The following is a 16,888-nucleotide window of genomic DNA, read 5'->3' as shown; positions in this document are numbered from 1 at the left end:
GCTATAAAAAAAGAAGCATGTACTCTTTCCCTTTATTCTTTGCTTTTCGATCTAAGTGGAAACTTGACATATGACTGTTTGTGAACCTGCATTCCTCTAGCTTAGTAAGATGCCATGTGCTTAAGGATGGTGAGGACTAGATGGCTTTATTCGGTGTAGGTAAGACCATTGTACCCTTGGTGGGCTCAAGCCACAGGTCAGATTCTTTATCTGTGCTGAGCCTACAGTGTGGTTTGGAGTTTTCTGTGTTGTTTTTTTCTGCAGGTTTTTCTAAATTCATGCAGGCACATCCAGTTGTCCAAAAAATCATATCTGGTCTGGAAAAGGTTATTTTTGGTTCTTTGGGACCTGAAGTAACACACACACACACACACACACATTTTTTTGAAGGAAAGTGAAATGGATGTTAAACACCAGTAAAACTAGAGAGATTTCATTACACTCAGAAAAAAAAGATAAAGGTACCATTTTAACCACTTTAATTGCCATTGTACTAAAAGACAAGACAAAATAATAATAATTATTATTATGCTTACTATTATAATTTCAAAAGATATAATAGTCTTTAAAAAAGATATATAAGACTTAAAAAGAAACAGAAAAAAAATGGTCCAATTTTCAGATGATTTGATAGTGAACAAAGAAAATCCAACTACAAACTATTACAGTAATAAGAGAATGTAGCAAAATTGCTGGATATAAATTAATATATAGAAATCAACAGAATTTTAAATTAGTGTTGTTAATTAGAATTATTGAGGTGATAATTGCACAATATATACAAATATCTAATTGTACACCTGAAACTAATATAATGTTCTATGTCAATTATATCTCAATTTAAAAAACAATGGTATTGCTAGATTCTATCAATAACTAATTAGAAAATGGCATAAACATAAACATAAAAAATCTGAATAAATGGAAAGAGTCATGATGCACATTTGGCCAAAGTGTTACTAGAGAAAATGGGGAGTCCTCTTCCCCTCTGGGTGCTGGGGGTAGGGTCCTTATGATAGCTTGAGAAGAAGAATTTTCTTAGACTCCCATGGGAGGATCGATGATTTTTATTTCTGTGAAATTACATCTCTTTGCTTCCAAAGTCCCATTTCCTTCAGTCCAGTTATAGAAGAAGTATGGCTCTGGTTTCAGTAGAGCTAGAAGCAAAGCCAGTATCCAGAGTTTTCTTCCCATATTGGACCTGCGTCCAGTTCAGCATCAGGCCAGTTGCAATCCACTAGTCCATTGTGTGTGGCGGTGCCCATGGCCGTGGGCCATGTGGGCAAATACAGGAGAGCTCACCCCAAGCAACAAGAGTCCCAAGAGCACAAGAGAAACCAAGAGCACAAGAGAGCTAACTCCTTTGTTTAGGGGATTAAATATCCCAAATTTCACACCCATTCTGGCCAGTGGCCTGTTCCCAGGTGTGACTGGCAGGCAAATATCTTTAGCGTCTCTCCAACTTTACTGGTCATGCGTCTATCTTCCCTTTGCCTCTTTCTTGTTATTAATAAGTAGTTTCATTATAACAGTATCAAAAGTAAATATCATACTTTAAATTAGAAAATACAGAACTAAATGATATATATTGCTATACTTAAAAACATGTTAGGTGCAAGCAGCACTTAAAAATTTATAGTCTTAAATGAAAGTATTGGGGAGAAAATGAATACAACATTACATGGTGGTAAGCTCCTTCTTAGGAAAAAGAAAATAATTATGGCAAAAGTAATGCAATATAAATAAACATATAAAAAAGAGAATCAATTCCAAAGTTGGTTTGATTTTGAAATTTAAAAAAAAACTTCCCAAATAGTCTCCTCTACCAAGATTAAACAAAAAAAAGAAAGCCACTAGTAACTAATATTAGAAATGGAAATACAGATATAACTAAAATATTGCAAATGTTCAAAAATAATAAGAATATTATAAATAGCTTTATGATGATAAATTTGAAAACTTAGTTAAAATAGTCAACTTCCCCCCAGCTGACATGGCTCAGTGGTTGAGTGTCAATCTTTAAACCAGGAGGTTATGGTTCTATTCCCAGTCAGGACACATACACATGCCCAGGTTGCAGGCTCAATCCCCAGTAGGGGGCATGCAGGAGCCAGCTAACCAATGATTCTCATCATTGATGTTTTTATCTCTTTCTCTCCCTTCCTCTCTGAAATCAATAAAAATATATTTTTAAAAAAGAAATAGTCAACTTCCTAGAAAATTATATTTCATCAAAATTGATTCAAGAAAGATAGACCACTAGAAAAATAATCAGCAGTTACATTTTTTTACAAAGAAAACAAAATGGTTTTACCAGCAAGTTCTGCCACATATTCAAGAAACAAGTAATTTCAATCTAAAACAAATTCTTCCAGAAAATAGAAATAGGAGCAATGCACCTTGCCTTATTTTATGAAGATAGAGTAAACATCAAGGCCAACATTTGACAAGGAAAGTATGAAAAAGAAAAGCCACAAGCCAATCTCTCTCATGAATAGAGATGGGAAAATCCTAAACAAAACATTTGCCAAACAAATCAAAATCTAAAAATGGCTATGCATCATGATGAAGTTAGGTTTAGTCCTAGGAATGTGTCCTCTGTGGTAATCTGCAGGAAAGAAAAATATATGGATAAAGATGCAGGGAAGTAGAGGATTTGGGGTTGAGAGTCTGTAGAAGTTCTCTTCTGATCACTCCAATTTTTTTCCAGTGCATTGGGGAAAAGATGTTATTGGATGAAGGTACAGATAGAGGAGCAGGTCTTGAAGATTTGAGGAGAAAAAGGGTATGAAATAGTTTTCTAGGAGAGTGGGACAATAAATGGAGTATAGTGTGATTAAATTGAAGCTTATCTAAGTTGCATGGTCATGAACTTAAAGAACATTTACTAGAAGCCCCAGCTTGTACAGTAAGAAATATTTTTAAAAAGGTTGAAGGATTAGGAAGGAAAAAACAAAACTATTACTTACAGATACAATTGTTCCTATGGAAAACCCAAACTATAACATCAATATATAAAAGTTAATTTCATTTCTATAGGCTAACAGCAAATAGTTGGCAAATGTAATCTTAAATAAGATCCCATCAAATACAGATATGTTTATATACAAAGTAATTTATAATAAATAAATCTAACAATAGTGCAGATTTTTATCAAAAAATATAAAATTTTATTGAGTGATATTAAAGAAGTAATATTAAAGAAGACCTAAATAAAGGTAATGATATAACATATTCATGAATAGGAAGAATCCGTATCTTAAAGAAATCAATTCACTCCTAAGTTGAAGTATAAATTCAGTGCAATTCTAATTTTTTAAAAAACTTTATAAAGATATGTTATTGGTGGAAAGGCAAAGATAGGCCCTTCCAGGAAAGAAGATTTATTTTCATGATATAATATTTAAAGTAATGGATTTGTCCAGGGATAGACAAAGAGATTAACAGAATAGAAGAGAAAGTTTGGATTAAAAAACTCACATTTATATGGAGCCTTAATTAATAACAGATCACTGGGAAAGGAAGGCACAATTTAAAAATGGTGCTGAGCCTGGTCCAGCATGGTTCAGTGGTTGAGAGTCCACCTATGAGCCAGGAGGTTACGGTTCAATTTCTGGTCAGGGCACATGTCTGGGTTGTGGGCTTGATCCCCTGTGGAGGGTGTGTAGGAGGCGGCCAATCAATGATTCTCTCTCATCATTGATGTCTCTATCTCTCTCTCCCTCTCCCTTCCTCTCTGAAATAAATAAAAGATATATTTTAAAATGGTGCTAAGACAACTAGCTATCCAGATTTTTTTATTAAAATTCATTTTCTATGTTATACTACACATAAAAACATCCATATAAATTAAAGACAAATCTACAAACAATTTAAAATACATTCTAAAATATATGAGATTATTTTTATGACACTGGAAAATACAATATTTTCCTAAATAAGATGGATAATGCATCAAAAAGGAAATAACTGGAACTCACTAAAATTAAATTTTTCTATATGGTAATGTGTCTTGGTTTCAGTGTTCAATATAGTAGTTGAATCAAGAAAGCAAGATTAAGAAAAACTAAAATAGGCTATAATTGTAGCTATGTGAGAAAATTTACATTAGAGTTATGGTTACAAAAGAAATGTTTCTCTGCATCCTTTTGGGAAGATCAAGCAGCTTGTTTTCCAAAAGGCAATATATTAGAGACAAGTTATAGAAAACAAAAATAGATGTTCCTTGGTAGCAGTTGAAAGTAGGCATAGAGATGGTGTCCTTGAGAATCCAAAAAAGGAAGCTAGGCCTAGACCATATGCATGAGCAGCTGAGAACGAAGAGAAGACATCTTTCAAGGGACAATCAAAGAGAAAATGATAGATGAAAATACATAAGGATATGAATAGATGGAAAATAAATCCAGGAGGGATTAGTCAATCCTTTATTCAAGCTGTCTTCTTCCTCTTAATTTGGTATCTTTTCACCGATGACGCCCCTAGTAAACACCAACCAAAGGTCAACTTATGGCTGTCCTGCAATAATTCCAGCAAGGGCAGAAAAGAGTTAACCTCAACTCCACCTTCCCTCTAGGCTTAGATTTAAACCACTCACTTAGGCCTGTGACCATGGGCTCCTATTTGGCATTCTAAAGTCACTTCTACTGCTCAGACCCAGGACCAGCCAGCCCCACTCTAATTATACTAATCTTTAAATTGGAGACCACCCTTCCTTCTACCACCCCTGCTCCTCACCACCCTGGATTTCAGACCAGCTTCCAATATGGGTAGCCAAGTCTTCCTGTTTTACCTGGGACCCCGCTGTCCCACCTACCCTCTACCAAATGCAGCAGTCTTCCTTCTTCCTGTCTGCTTTCCACGTGGACCCTCTTAACTATCCCCATTGTCTCATTATTAGTGAAGGAACTTTCTGTTAAGAGGAGGACTTGCTCCAAGGAAGAATTCATTTAAGCCAAAAGAAGAGTCTACATCTCTGAAACAATTATCCCAAGGCAGCAGTGATAAAATTCATAGATCCCAATGCTCAGGCTCCCCTCCCCTGCTCCCAGAGCATCCCATTGCCTGCAGATAGGGATGCAGTACCCCACAGCTGACTCCACTGGACATCTTGAGAGTTTGGACTGTCTCACCTTGTGTGTCTGCAAGCCAGCTGCCAGCTCATCAGGACCAGCTATGGGAGGAAAAAACATATTTTCCAAAAGCGTCTCTAAGTGTTCACCTGGCTAGCTGCCTTTGCTTGTTCTTCTGAGTGCTCAGACCACTGGAAGCCACAAAAAAACAGCTGGGACCACTTCAGGGACTGGTTCCCCAGGGAAAATGATGGTGCGAAAAGTAAAAGGAAATTCTGGAAACCAACTGAGTCTTCATGGAAGTATCACCCTGGGTCTGTACCAATGGTTCAACATTTGCCAAAGTATAATTTACTCTCCAGCCGCAGAGCCAAGGACTGTGTCTTAAGAGCCTGAGGTGGCCCTAACCAATTCAGTGAAGTAAGCAGAGTCTAACTCTTACTCTTAGCTAGACTGTTCTCCATTATTCTTTTGTATAATGGGATACCGTGTCCCCATGTGATCCTACTCATCCCACATGGGGCTGCCTTCCCTGGGCAATACTTCCAGGTTTGGACCTCTTCTTTCCTCCTCTCAAAACCTACCAGTCCCAAGTTTCTTTTATTTAGTCCATTAATTTCAACATAATTTTTTTTGTCACCTATTATGGTCCAGGCACCATACTATAGTCCAAAAGATATAACAATAAATTAGATAGGTCCCTGTTCTCAGGAACTAAAATAGTTCAGTTTCCTAAGAAATATGTGAGAGTTTACCTAACATCTAAGTTTATACTAATGTATTAATTCATATTTCAAGGTTTATTTATTCCACAGATACTTTACTTGTTTCTGTATTATGCTACTGGGTGATTCGGTTCGGAAAATATTGAACTCTGAAATGCTGGGGGAGGGGAAGATATATAGGGGTGTGTGATATCTAGAAATCAGGTAGAAATACAAATAGAGATTTTAAGGAAAAGTCAGGTCTGGGTGTGAGAATGAACAGGGCTACCCTGGCAAAGAGTAAAGCTGAGAAGAACACCCTGGGAACATCCAACATGTAAAGTACAAAGAAGAAGTGAACTCAGAGTAAATGGCTGAGAAAGAATGCCAGTCACAGGAGAATCGCATGAGTGTAGTTTTCATTAGTAACCCCAGTTAATAACATGTGGTCATTTGAACAATGCCCTCCAACCATCTCAGGCACATAGGCCTTTACTGCCCTCAAATTATACCCCACAGGTAAACAGCCACTTGGTCTAGAAGTGAGTTGGGCCTGCCTACTGTTCCTCCTGGGGATGTGAACAAGGGTTAAGGATTCAGGACGGGCCAAATGGCCTTCCCAGTGAACTGTGCATTCGGACCGAGGGCAGGGTTGGCTCGGTGCCAGGAGTTCGGATTTCAGTTGTTGGCTGCAAATGTGCGCCATTTCCCGATGGAATGCTAGGGTTCTCCGATCCGCCCTCCACTCCTAACATGGGTCACAATTCACTGAAGTTTCACAGTGCATTTCTGTGGATGTTTGGAATCAGAAGTGCAGAGTCACAGAATAGCTGCACAGGATTTAAAGAGAATCTCCAGAGTTCAGGCTTCTCGTTTTACACAGAAGGAAGCTGAGGCCAAAGATTATTAATTTGGCCAGGGTTGCATTGCTGTTTAGCAGAGTAGTTAAGCAAATAGGTTTTGGACTCTGAGTGCCTGGGAACCTTAAGCTGTGTGCCTTGGGAAGGTCCCTTAGTCACTAGGTCTCAGTTAACTCTTTTGAAAAGTGGAATAAGAATAATATCTTCATCACATGTTAGTTGTAATGTGAGTGAGATAATGCATGCAAAGCTCTTAGCATGACAACTAGAATAGGGTGGAACAGCCAAGTCTTCTGATCAGGGCTCTTTCCCAGAGCCATGCTCCCTCGCTTATGTTGAGAAGTTAGAAATGACCTGATAGAGGCATTGCACATGTACAAACTCATCGCCGTAGCACGTGGGTTATGCGTTCATTGTTTTAACAAATATCAGTTGGGCATCTAGGTACTGGGTTCTGATAGGCCCATATTGAACAGGATCTGGTCTCTTCCCACGAAGAAGAGAGATTGTGACTATGGAAGCCAGGGGTGGAGTGGATTTACATGGAGTAAGAGGACTAGAGAGAGTCTAGAGGGGAGGAGATTGATGGGAGATTCTTGCCATCGTCCAGGCATGAGGCATCAAGGTCCTGAATGACCCCGGCGAGAATGATAATGAAGGGAAAGGACAAAGCAATGAGATAGGAGCATGAAATTTACCTCTGACACATTATTGTAATGTGTCTATGAAATCTTTGTTTTTATGTGTTTCTGATAAGCAATTTGCTTCCAGAATTCCAAAGTGAAGCCAGTTGGTACTCCATACTCCAGGAAGTGTCACTTACTGCTAATACACAGAACAGGACAAGTGACACACTTAGGCCTCTTGTCCAGAGTCTCACACTGGTGGGTGGGTGAGGCCCACACCCTAGTGTCAGAGCTCCAGACATGGGGTCTGTGTAGCCATGTCTAAGGTCAGCTGTTTTTTTCTCCTTCCAAGTTAATTAAGGGCATGGCATTTCTGGTTCACATGGTAACAAGGTGAGGAGCGCAGGGCTAAGCAAAACAGACAAATGTTTATGTTCGGCAGCGCTGTGTTTGTCTCAGGGGCATGGCTGTCCATTAGATTCCGCACTTGCTAAAGTCACAGAGGAAGGGGCTCAGGCAACACCGGAGTCCCTCACCTCCACGGGCTTAGCGCCTCGTGCCGGGATTCCAGGCTAAAGCACAGTCACGCTAACGGCGTTAGGCAGACAGGTCCCTTGGTCCATTAAGACTCTACCTACACACTGCCCACTCTGGGCACTCGGGCCCTATCATGGCCCTGCCTTTCCCCCAGGCCCGCTCTCCTCCCTGAGAAGGGAGAATGGTTAGCAACTTTTAGAAACTAAAACAAACACCAAAGTTTGCCAACATTAAACTGCTTCACAGCTAAATGGACCATAAACTTTCAGGATCTGGAACAAAACTCTGATTCAACCCCCTCTTACAGGTGCTGTGGGCACAAAGACTGCACAGTATACTTTGCCCTGGAAAACAGTCTCAAATTATTTTTGTAAAAGAAAAAAAAAAGTTGCCTGGAAGAAAATTTCATCCTATGCTTAGGAAAATAAGCCCAGAGGCAATGCAGCCCCCTTCTCTCCATTCTCACGTCCCTGCCCTCCCATGAGAAGGTCCCACCCCACCTGGAAGCTCACAGTTGATGCTAAAGAAGTCAGACACCTTCTCCCGGGTTTTAGATGAGCACCCGGGGAAGGCACATGCAGACCACTCCTGCCAGCCTGCAGCCCACCACCTTCTGAAAGGCCACAGTCATGATACAAATTACATTCGTGGAAAGTACTGGGCTCTGGCTCAGGCTCCCCGTCATTTCCTGTGTGACCTTGGCATCAGCTTCACCTCTCAGGTCTCATGTTCCTCATCCAAAAAACTCAGCAGAGGCCCCTTGTCCCCTTAAATTTTGTACAGGAGAGGCATTGATCGATAAGAGTAAACGGGCAACTAATTTTGTTTAAACCAGGAGAGATGTGTGACTTCAAGGGGTAGCTACCAATCATTATGCCTGGCATCACCCAGGGCTGTGCTGGGGAACCAGAGCCCGTGGCTACTGCAGTTGTCAGCACGCCCCACTGGCAGCTGCTCAGAGAGCTTCCCTGGTCCACTTGCTACTAAAGCCTTTGAACCCTAGAGTCTAGACAGGGGTGGGCAAACTTTTTGACTCGAGGGCCACAATGGGTTCTTAAACTGGACCAGAGGGCCGGAACAAAAGCATGGATGGGGTGTTTGTGTGAACTAATATAAATTCAAAGTAAACATCATTACATAAAAGGATACGGTCTTTTATTTTTTTAGTTTTATTCATTTCAAACGGGCCGGATCCGGCCCACGGGCCGTAGTTTGCCCACGGCTGGTCTAGAAAAAGGAACAGAGAAAGTTCTCAGAGTGCCCAGTGCCTCTCCTCCATTCTCCAGCTGCTTCTCACCCATGTTCTTCTCTCTCCACACACACACACTCCACTGGGGACTCATCACATTCTAAGTTAACTTGGCAGCAGGGCAGAGTGATGGAGAGCCAGCGTCTGGTCTCAGACTGCATGGATTCAAATTACAAGTTCATAATTTACCATTGACATTCAAACCCTCTAAAGTATAGGCTCTCAAAAAATGTTAACTGCCATCCATAGTAAATATATTTAACACAGGACTCTATACACACACACAACACACACATACATATACATGTATATACACATATACTTGTAAATTGAAATAGAATAACAATAATTAGTCTTGACCTGTTTTAAGCACTTACTATGTATTTGATTGATTCTATTCTATGCAAGTTTTTGTAAATGCTAGTCATGGCCCGCTGAATCGTCCACTCCTGGGTTAAGACCCACAGTTTGAAAGACTCTGCTCTAAGCTTCAGTTTCCTCATCTGTAAAACGAGGATAATAATAATATTGTCTTTCTCATGGAGTTGTTATGAAGATTGACTAAAATGTTCGTATAAATGTGTTTTGCTTGGAACATAGTAAGTGCTCAGTGGATATTAAATATTATTACTCAAGGCAGGGCATTAGTAAGAAATAAATCTTGTCATACCTCAAGTCCAAGAGGGAGACTCCCAGCATTCATACCCCTCGTGAACCTGTGTGTGAATCCAATGGCTTTTCAGAGAGGGCCCGTCTGACACCAAGCATGCCTGCACCTCAGCTTCTGCCCGGGCGCAGTTATGTGAGGACACGGTGCTTGGCACTGTGGCAGTAGCCGTCTTGCAGCCATGAGGTGCCACACCTGAGGAAGGAAAAGCAAAAACAGGGAAAGGGCTTGGGTTTTAATGACATTTTTGAGTTGCTGAACCAATCCTGGAACTCCCAACTTACTCTCTTTTTATTTAAATCAAGAAGAACCTCTAATCTTTAAACTTGATTTTTGTTCAGGCCAGTGCATATGCTGCTGTGACGTCCCTTCCATCCGCAGCAGGAAGGGGCCCCACATTCAAACTGGCCTTCTGATCTTTGGCATGAGCATTTCCTAAACCCCCACTCTGGAGTTTAACTCTGAAACCACAGAGGTACACCACGTAGGAAATCCCCCTTTGGTTCCTAGATGTTTTACTTGATCACCCCTGCAAGCTCAAAAGAATAAAAAATCTCAGTCCTCTCAGTCAGCTGTGTCCAAGGATACCACTAACTCCTTTAGGGAAAGATGGGGGACTTGGGGCCCCACCTCCAGTCCTTGTGAGGTGTCACTAACTCCCTGGAATTCCAACAGCTAATTGAACCTATGCCACGAAAAGGAGAAGCCCTGTTTCAAGATGCAGGGCTAGGCTCACCCTGGCCAGGACTCCGCGGACAGAAGAGAAAACAACTTGTAAATTCTTCAACGTTGCTTGGCTCCGAGGCAATTAGCTTGCTGGCTGGCTGACTTTGCAACTACTTTTTGTTAAAGGTTCCAAGGGACCGAAAGGTAAATAACCAGCAAGGTGTCATAACACCAAGGACAGAGGAAAATGTTGTTTCCACCCTCCTGTGCCCTTGGTGGCCATTTTCCAGCTCCAGGGCTAGTTTGCACATGACGATGAGTGGTACCTGAAGGTTGGATCTAGCACGGAATGCAAGCGGATGACAGTTTAGGACTTGAACCTTCCATCTGAGTCATTGGTCATCCCTGCCACCAATTCCAGCCACAGCTGTCCAAGTCTAGTCTGTCCTTCATTTCCCTTATGCTGTAAACGTTCCCCTATTTTAGTCAAACTATGCCAGCTCAGTAATTCTGACAGCCATTAACTGAATTTTGAACTTCTTCAGTTTACAAATAATTAAGACAGAGAGAATTCGTTCAATGAATTATGGTTGAAATAAAATAACGAATTCAGTATTGCAGTAGGAAAATTAAAGCTGAGTCTAAGATAGGTGCCTAACCCAGGGCCCTGCAGCAGATGTATGAAAAGTATTAAGTTATTTTTAAGGTACACTTAAGGGTACACTTGATAACTAAAGAAAGGGGAGATGGAAATAAATACTTATCAAGCACCTAGTATCTATAGGGTACTACCTATATATTCCCTTATTAATTTCTTACAAGATACATATATCCTAGGATCTATCATTTCCCATATTTGAAAATTGAAAAGGAAACATAAACTGCCTGAGATCATAAAGCAAGTGTCAGAATTAGGATTTGGCACTTGGCCTTTCTCATGCAGGAGTTGTGCTCTTTTACCCACACTACCCTGCCCACCAGGAGGAGCAGGTGTGTAAGAGAAAGGAGAAGAGTGGGAAGAAGAGAAAAGGAAATAATCTAAAAAAGGGGAAAAGGGAGAGAAAGTGAATACAGTAAGAAATTAGAAAAGGAAGGAATAAAGAAAGAGAAGGAAGAATGGTTGATTGAGCGCTTTGGTTTTTTGGAGGAATTTCATGATTTGAAACTTGAAATGTATAGTAAGTCCCTATGGACTCCCTGGGGGAGCCAAGACCATTGTAGAACTGTTTTCCCCCCAGTATCCTAGGTACAGATGCCTCCAGGTAATCTTCCAGGTACTTGAAGCAAGAGCTGGAAACCCACACTATCTTTTTACTGTCACCACACACAAAAAATTCAATGGAGTTTCTAATGAGACTGAAAGAATGATTCTTTTAATTTGCTGTTACCAAGAAGGAAGTATTTTAGGACCTGCCAATCCTGGATCTTTCTTCTCTGACCTACGCCTTCCTTTGTTCCTTTAAGTCTTTTTTCCCCACAGTGAGCAGATGTGTAGGATGAGAAACAGAAACAAGTCAAAAATGTGTTTACTATCTGTAATGATTATTGAGCTATTTCATCTGTAAGCTCCAAAGGCAGCCTTCATGCTTGGCCTTGTGATGCTAAGTGGTATTCTAAGATTGCACTGCGTACAGCTTCTACTGAAGGCTGCTTCCTTAGGAATCCAAAGGCACTGTCCCTCACATGGTCTTCAGGACAGACACAGAGGAGTCCTTGGACAGTTAGCAGCCAAGCTTTGAGAACACGCCCTGGGTATTTCTTTAAAAGAAGTGCTCTGGTCCTTTCTATTACTTCCTCATTGCAGTAATCGGGGGTCTAAGTTATCATTAGATTTAACCTCACGTGAAAAAGATTCAATGGTGAGCATAACATTTTTGCTTCTTTCAAGACACGAGGCTAGAAGATGAATTAGTGCTGTTCACAAAATATTTCGTTTCCTGTCTTCCAAGCATCTGACTAGACTCTACTCCCCTGCTCCCCTGAAGTCAGGGTCACCTTGTGGCTTACTTTGGTCAATAAAATATGAGTGAGGGTGATAAACAAGCTCTAGTCCACCCATACAAAGGAATATTATTCGACAACAAAGAGAAATCAAACTGCAAAAGGGCATGGAAGAAACTTAAATACTTATTGCTAAGTGAGAGAAGCCACTCTGGGAGGCTGCATGCTCTGTGATTCAAACGTGACATTCGGGAAAAGGCAAAACTAAGGAGCCAGTGAAAGATCAATGGTTGCCCAGGAGAGGGGAGAAAAGGAAAGGATCAACAGGTGGAGCTCAGGGCATTTTTAGGGCAGTGAAATTATTCCATGTGAGACTGTTATGGTGGATACAGGACATTATTACTTTTCAAACCCATAGAATATACAGCACAAAAACTGAACCCTAATGTAAAGTATGGACTTTAGTTAATAATAATATATCAACATTGTCTCGTCGATTGTAAGAAATGTACCATAGCAATGCATAAGAGTGGGGAAAGAGTATACAGAAACTGTACTTTTTGTACAATATTTCTGTAAACTTAAAACTGTTCTAAAAATGGTCTATTTTAAAAATAAAGAAAAGAAAAAGTGAGTGAGTATAATCTGTATTACTTTTGGGTGGGAGTATTAACAGCTTGCATACGATTTTCCATCTCTTCCCTCATCTCTATTTCAGCAGGTTCACTTGAAGATGAACCTTCCTCATTCTGGTTCTCTTAGTGAGAATAGTGAAACATCTCCCACCTCCCCACTAGCCAATCTTCAGTGCATATATACCCTGAGTGAGAAATAAATATGCTGTTATCCTTGTTGTTTTATGCAACTAAATTCACTGGTTATTTGTTACTGCAGGATGTTGCTTATTCTGACTAATATGGAGAGGACATTCAAGGAAGTCCTGCTCTAGTCTCCAACAGATGTTAAACAGCGAGCAATCACACCATTTCTGGACCAAGAAACACACTTTTTACAATTTTCAAATAGTTTACTTTCTCTTCCCTGTTACATGTAGATTTATTTTGGGGGAAGGATATACCACCTTGTGCAGGAACAATTTTGAATGCTATCTTTCCCAAGAAAAATTAAGTCATATGGCAATATTAAAGAACCCAAACAAATGAAGCATTTTCTATAGTAGGTCTAGATCCCTTTGTCAAATTTTCTCTGTCTGCCACAAATTTTATCTTATGACAATTGTTTAATATGTTTTTTTATGTAATTAATTATTTTTTGGAATTTAGTATGTTAACTAAAGTGTCAGGATATACTATTCTGAACCAATAGAACTTAAATTGTAATGTAACCCCAGAAAGAAAAGGAAACTATAAACATTTTAAAAATCACAAAAAAGTTATAGAAACTTATTTGTATAACCTCCAAAAATGTCCTCATGCCCCTTAGCAGTCCATCTCTCCTTCTGCCCCTGTACACAGGCTTTCTGTCACTAAATATTTACATTTTCTAGAATTCCATAGAGATGAAATCACACAGTATGCATTCTTTTTTTATTTAGTTTCACTCAATATAATGATTTTGAAATTTCCTCATGTTATGTGCATTTGTAGTTCATAGGTAGTATCCATTGTAACTACAATTGCTTATTCATTAGCCCAGCAATTTTCAACCTGTGTTCACAAGAATTTTTAAAACATGCAATACTTGACTATTTAGTCAGAGGCACTGACTTCTTTTCCCTTAGACCATCAAATTAAAAAATGACAACAGCCAATACAACAATAGCCTCCTGTGTGAATGAATCAAAATTATAGAAAAATTTTGTCAGATTGGCAAAAAAATATATTTTTGCATGCCACAGAATTTTAGTAATTAATGTGTCCATGAGATAAAAACAGTTGAAAATCTCTTCATTAGCCCATTGATGGACACTTGAATTAGTTCTAGTGGCTATTTCAAATAAAACTATAAACATTCATGTATAATCTTTATATAAACCCATATTATTTGTTTTTTAACATCATTATTATGTTGTTACATCCTCAATTCACACACACACAAATGTAATATGACTTAAATGAAGTTTAAACATAGTGATGAAAATAATACTATAACTCAAAATTACTTTGCATATATATTAGTGAATAACATTAGTATTTACATAGTAAATAGGAGAATGGAACTGTAATCAAATTAAGCTCTGAGGGTGATGATTTAGGCAAGCATTCAAACAAGAAATGTGTGAGCAGGAAAAATAAAAATTTCCAGACATTTAGTTTTAGTAGACCTGTGATCCATTTGTCCTGTTTGCATTTTCAGCCATTAGACTCAGTCAAACTATGGACACAAAAGCATTAAGATTTCTGTAATATTTTTCAAATACAGCGCAACAACTTCTCTACAAAATAAATGGAGTTTTTCCAATTTAAAAAATATATAAAACAATGCTCTTCATTTAAAAACTGTTTAACTATTTTTTAATTTAAATTCTTTATTGTTTAAAGTATTACCTATATCTCCTCCCCCCCCCCCATTGACCTCTCCCTGGCCACTCCCGCCCCCCAGCACATGCCCTCGGCCCCCTAGTGTCTGTGTCCATTGGTTATGCTTATGTGCATGCATACAGGTCCTACAGGATGTTGAAAAAAGAGATAGAGGAAGATATAAACAAGTAGAAGAATACTTGTTCATATACAGTGTGCATGGATTCGTAGAATCAACATCATTAAATACTACCCAAAGCAATCTGTAGATTCAATGCAATCCCCATTTAAATACCAATGGCATATTTCACAGACCTAGAACAAACTCTCCAAAAATTTATACGGAATTAAAAAAAAGACCCCAAATAGCTGCAGCAATCCTGATAAAGAAGAACAAAGTTGGAGGTATCACAATAGCAGATATCAAGCTATATTACAAAGCCACTGTTCTCAAAACTGTTTAACTTACTCACTAAAGGTGTGGAAGGAAATAAAGCTCAGATGTCTTCCACAGATACACAACTAATAGCAAAAAATAAAATTGAATTCATAACCACTAGTAAGAAATGTATAAAGCCAGCCACGAAGGTGATTACTATTATTGTGTTCAGAAATGAGTCAGAATGAACTATTGCAAATGACTCTATTACATGTTACCTAATATCCATGGCACACACTGTAGGAAAACAGTTGATTAGATTATATAAAAAACACAAACATGATAAATGTGATCAACGCTTAGCATGATAGGGTTCTCACATGAAGGAGAAGTGCTTGACAAATTCCTGATTTTTTTCATTGAAAACCCAGGCTTCAGAATTAGAACTTTTTCACTTAATTGACTTTTGTTTTGCATGATATATATGACTGTCTGCATGTTCCTCACAGAATAATCACTGGCCAAGAAAAAAATTCCCTGACCTTCATTTAGTGTTGACAGAAATGGTGAGAATATTCAATGCTATCAACTTTCAGGCACTGAATGTACTTCTTTTGAGAACACTATTCAAAGAAATGAATGCCAGACATAAACATTGCTTTTTCCCCACTTAAATATTCCTCTGTTGAGGAGAAAAATACTCATAAACATTTTTGAAAGGAGGAATGAGATAAAAATATTGTTTCATGGATACAATGCCAACGACAAATAATACTGATTTCAAGGGACCTTTAGAAATAACATATCCCAGTAGTATACTCAGTATTGCAAACCATCTAAACCTCTTTCAGAGCCAAGGTGTCAAGATTAAATTGAAGATAATAAGTATGTAGCTGGAATTTCTGGTGAAGGCTGACCATAAGGGTAAGTGACTTCCCCTGAGTCTGAAGACTTTCTTCACTCTTCAGAAAACATAGTTTATGACTCTGCTGGGCCTTTTAAACACCCCAACCAAATGCTGCAATGGGTGAATGCATTTTCTGAGGCAATCATAAGCAAACAGTGTATTCTGAAATCATTGCCACTATTTCCCATGTCGGATCCTTCTACCTTCCAGCTTGGAAGGGTGATATCCTTACCAATCCATGATCTGAAGGAGTTTTAAATACCTCCAGGGAGAAGTCGTCCCATAAGACTCATATAAGAACCTCAAGAAGACCTAAGACTCATGACACATATTTTGTCTTTGAAATGCACAAAAATTCCTTGGTAAAGATTGGAAAAGAAAAACTATTTTGGGCAAAATTTTAAATATTTAAATTCATGTAAAATTGGTAGGTTATTAAAGCACTAAATGTTCATTAAGTGATTCAAAGATGCTGAATATTTGGAAAGCACTGAGGTATTCCAGGTGGTTGTTGGGAAAATAAAGAAGATTGATCTAAGATGTTTTAGTGAGTAAAAGAATGTGAAATACAATACTTTTTAATCAAATAGGAATGTCTGTTCATGGTAGTGCCACTTGACGGCTAACTGTCTCACATTTGGGTATCTGCGTTTGCAGCTGCTCAGTAAAGGTCCGATTTCCTGTTACTCTGTATACTGGATGACCCTGGACTGGGTCTACCAGCATACACACTCCTCTCTCATCTGAGCAAACATAGATGAGCCCTTTGTTGCCGCTTAAGCCCCATAAGCCTTCCTAATAAC

Source organism: Myotis lucifugus, unplaced genomic scaffold, assembly GCF_000147115.1.
Source record: "Myotis lucifugus unplaced genomic scaffold, Myoluc2.0 scaffold_38, whole genome shotgun sequence".
NCBI classification, from domain to species: Eukaryota; Metazoa; Chordata; class Mammalia; order Chiroptera; family Vespertilionidae; genus Myotis; species Myotis lucifugus.
Note: the sequence above shows the minus strand (reverse complement) of the source record.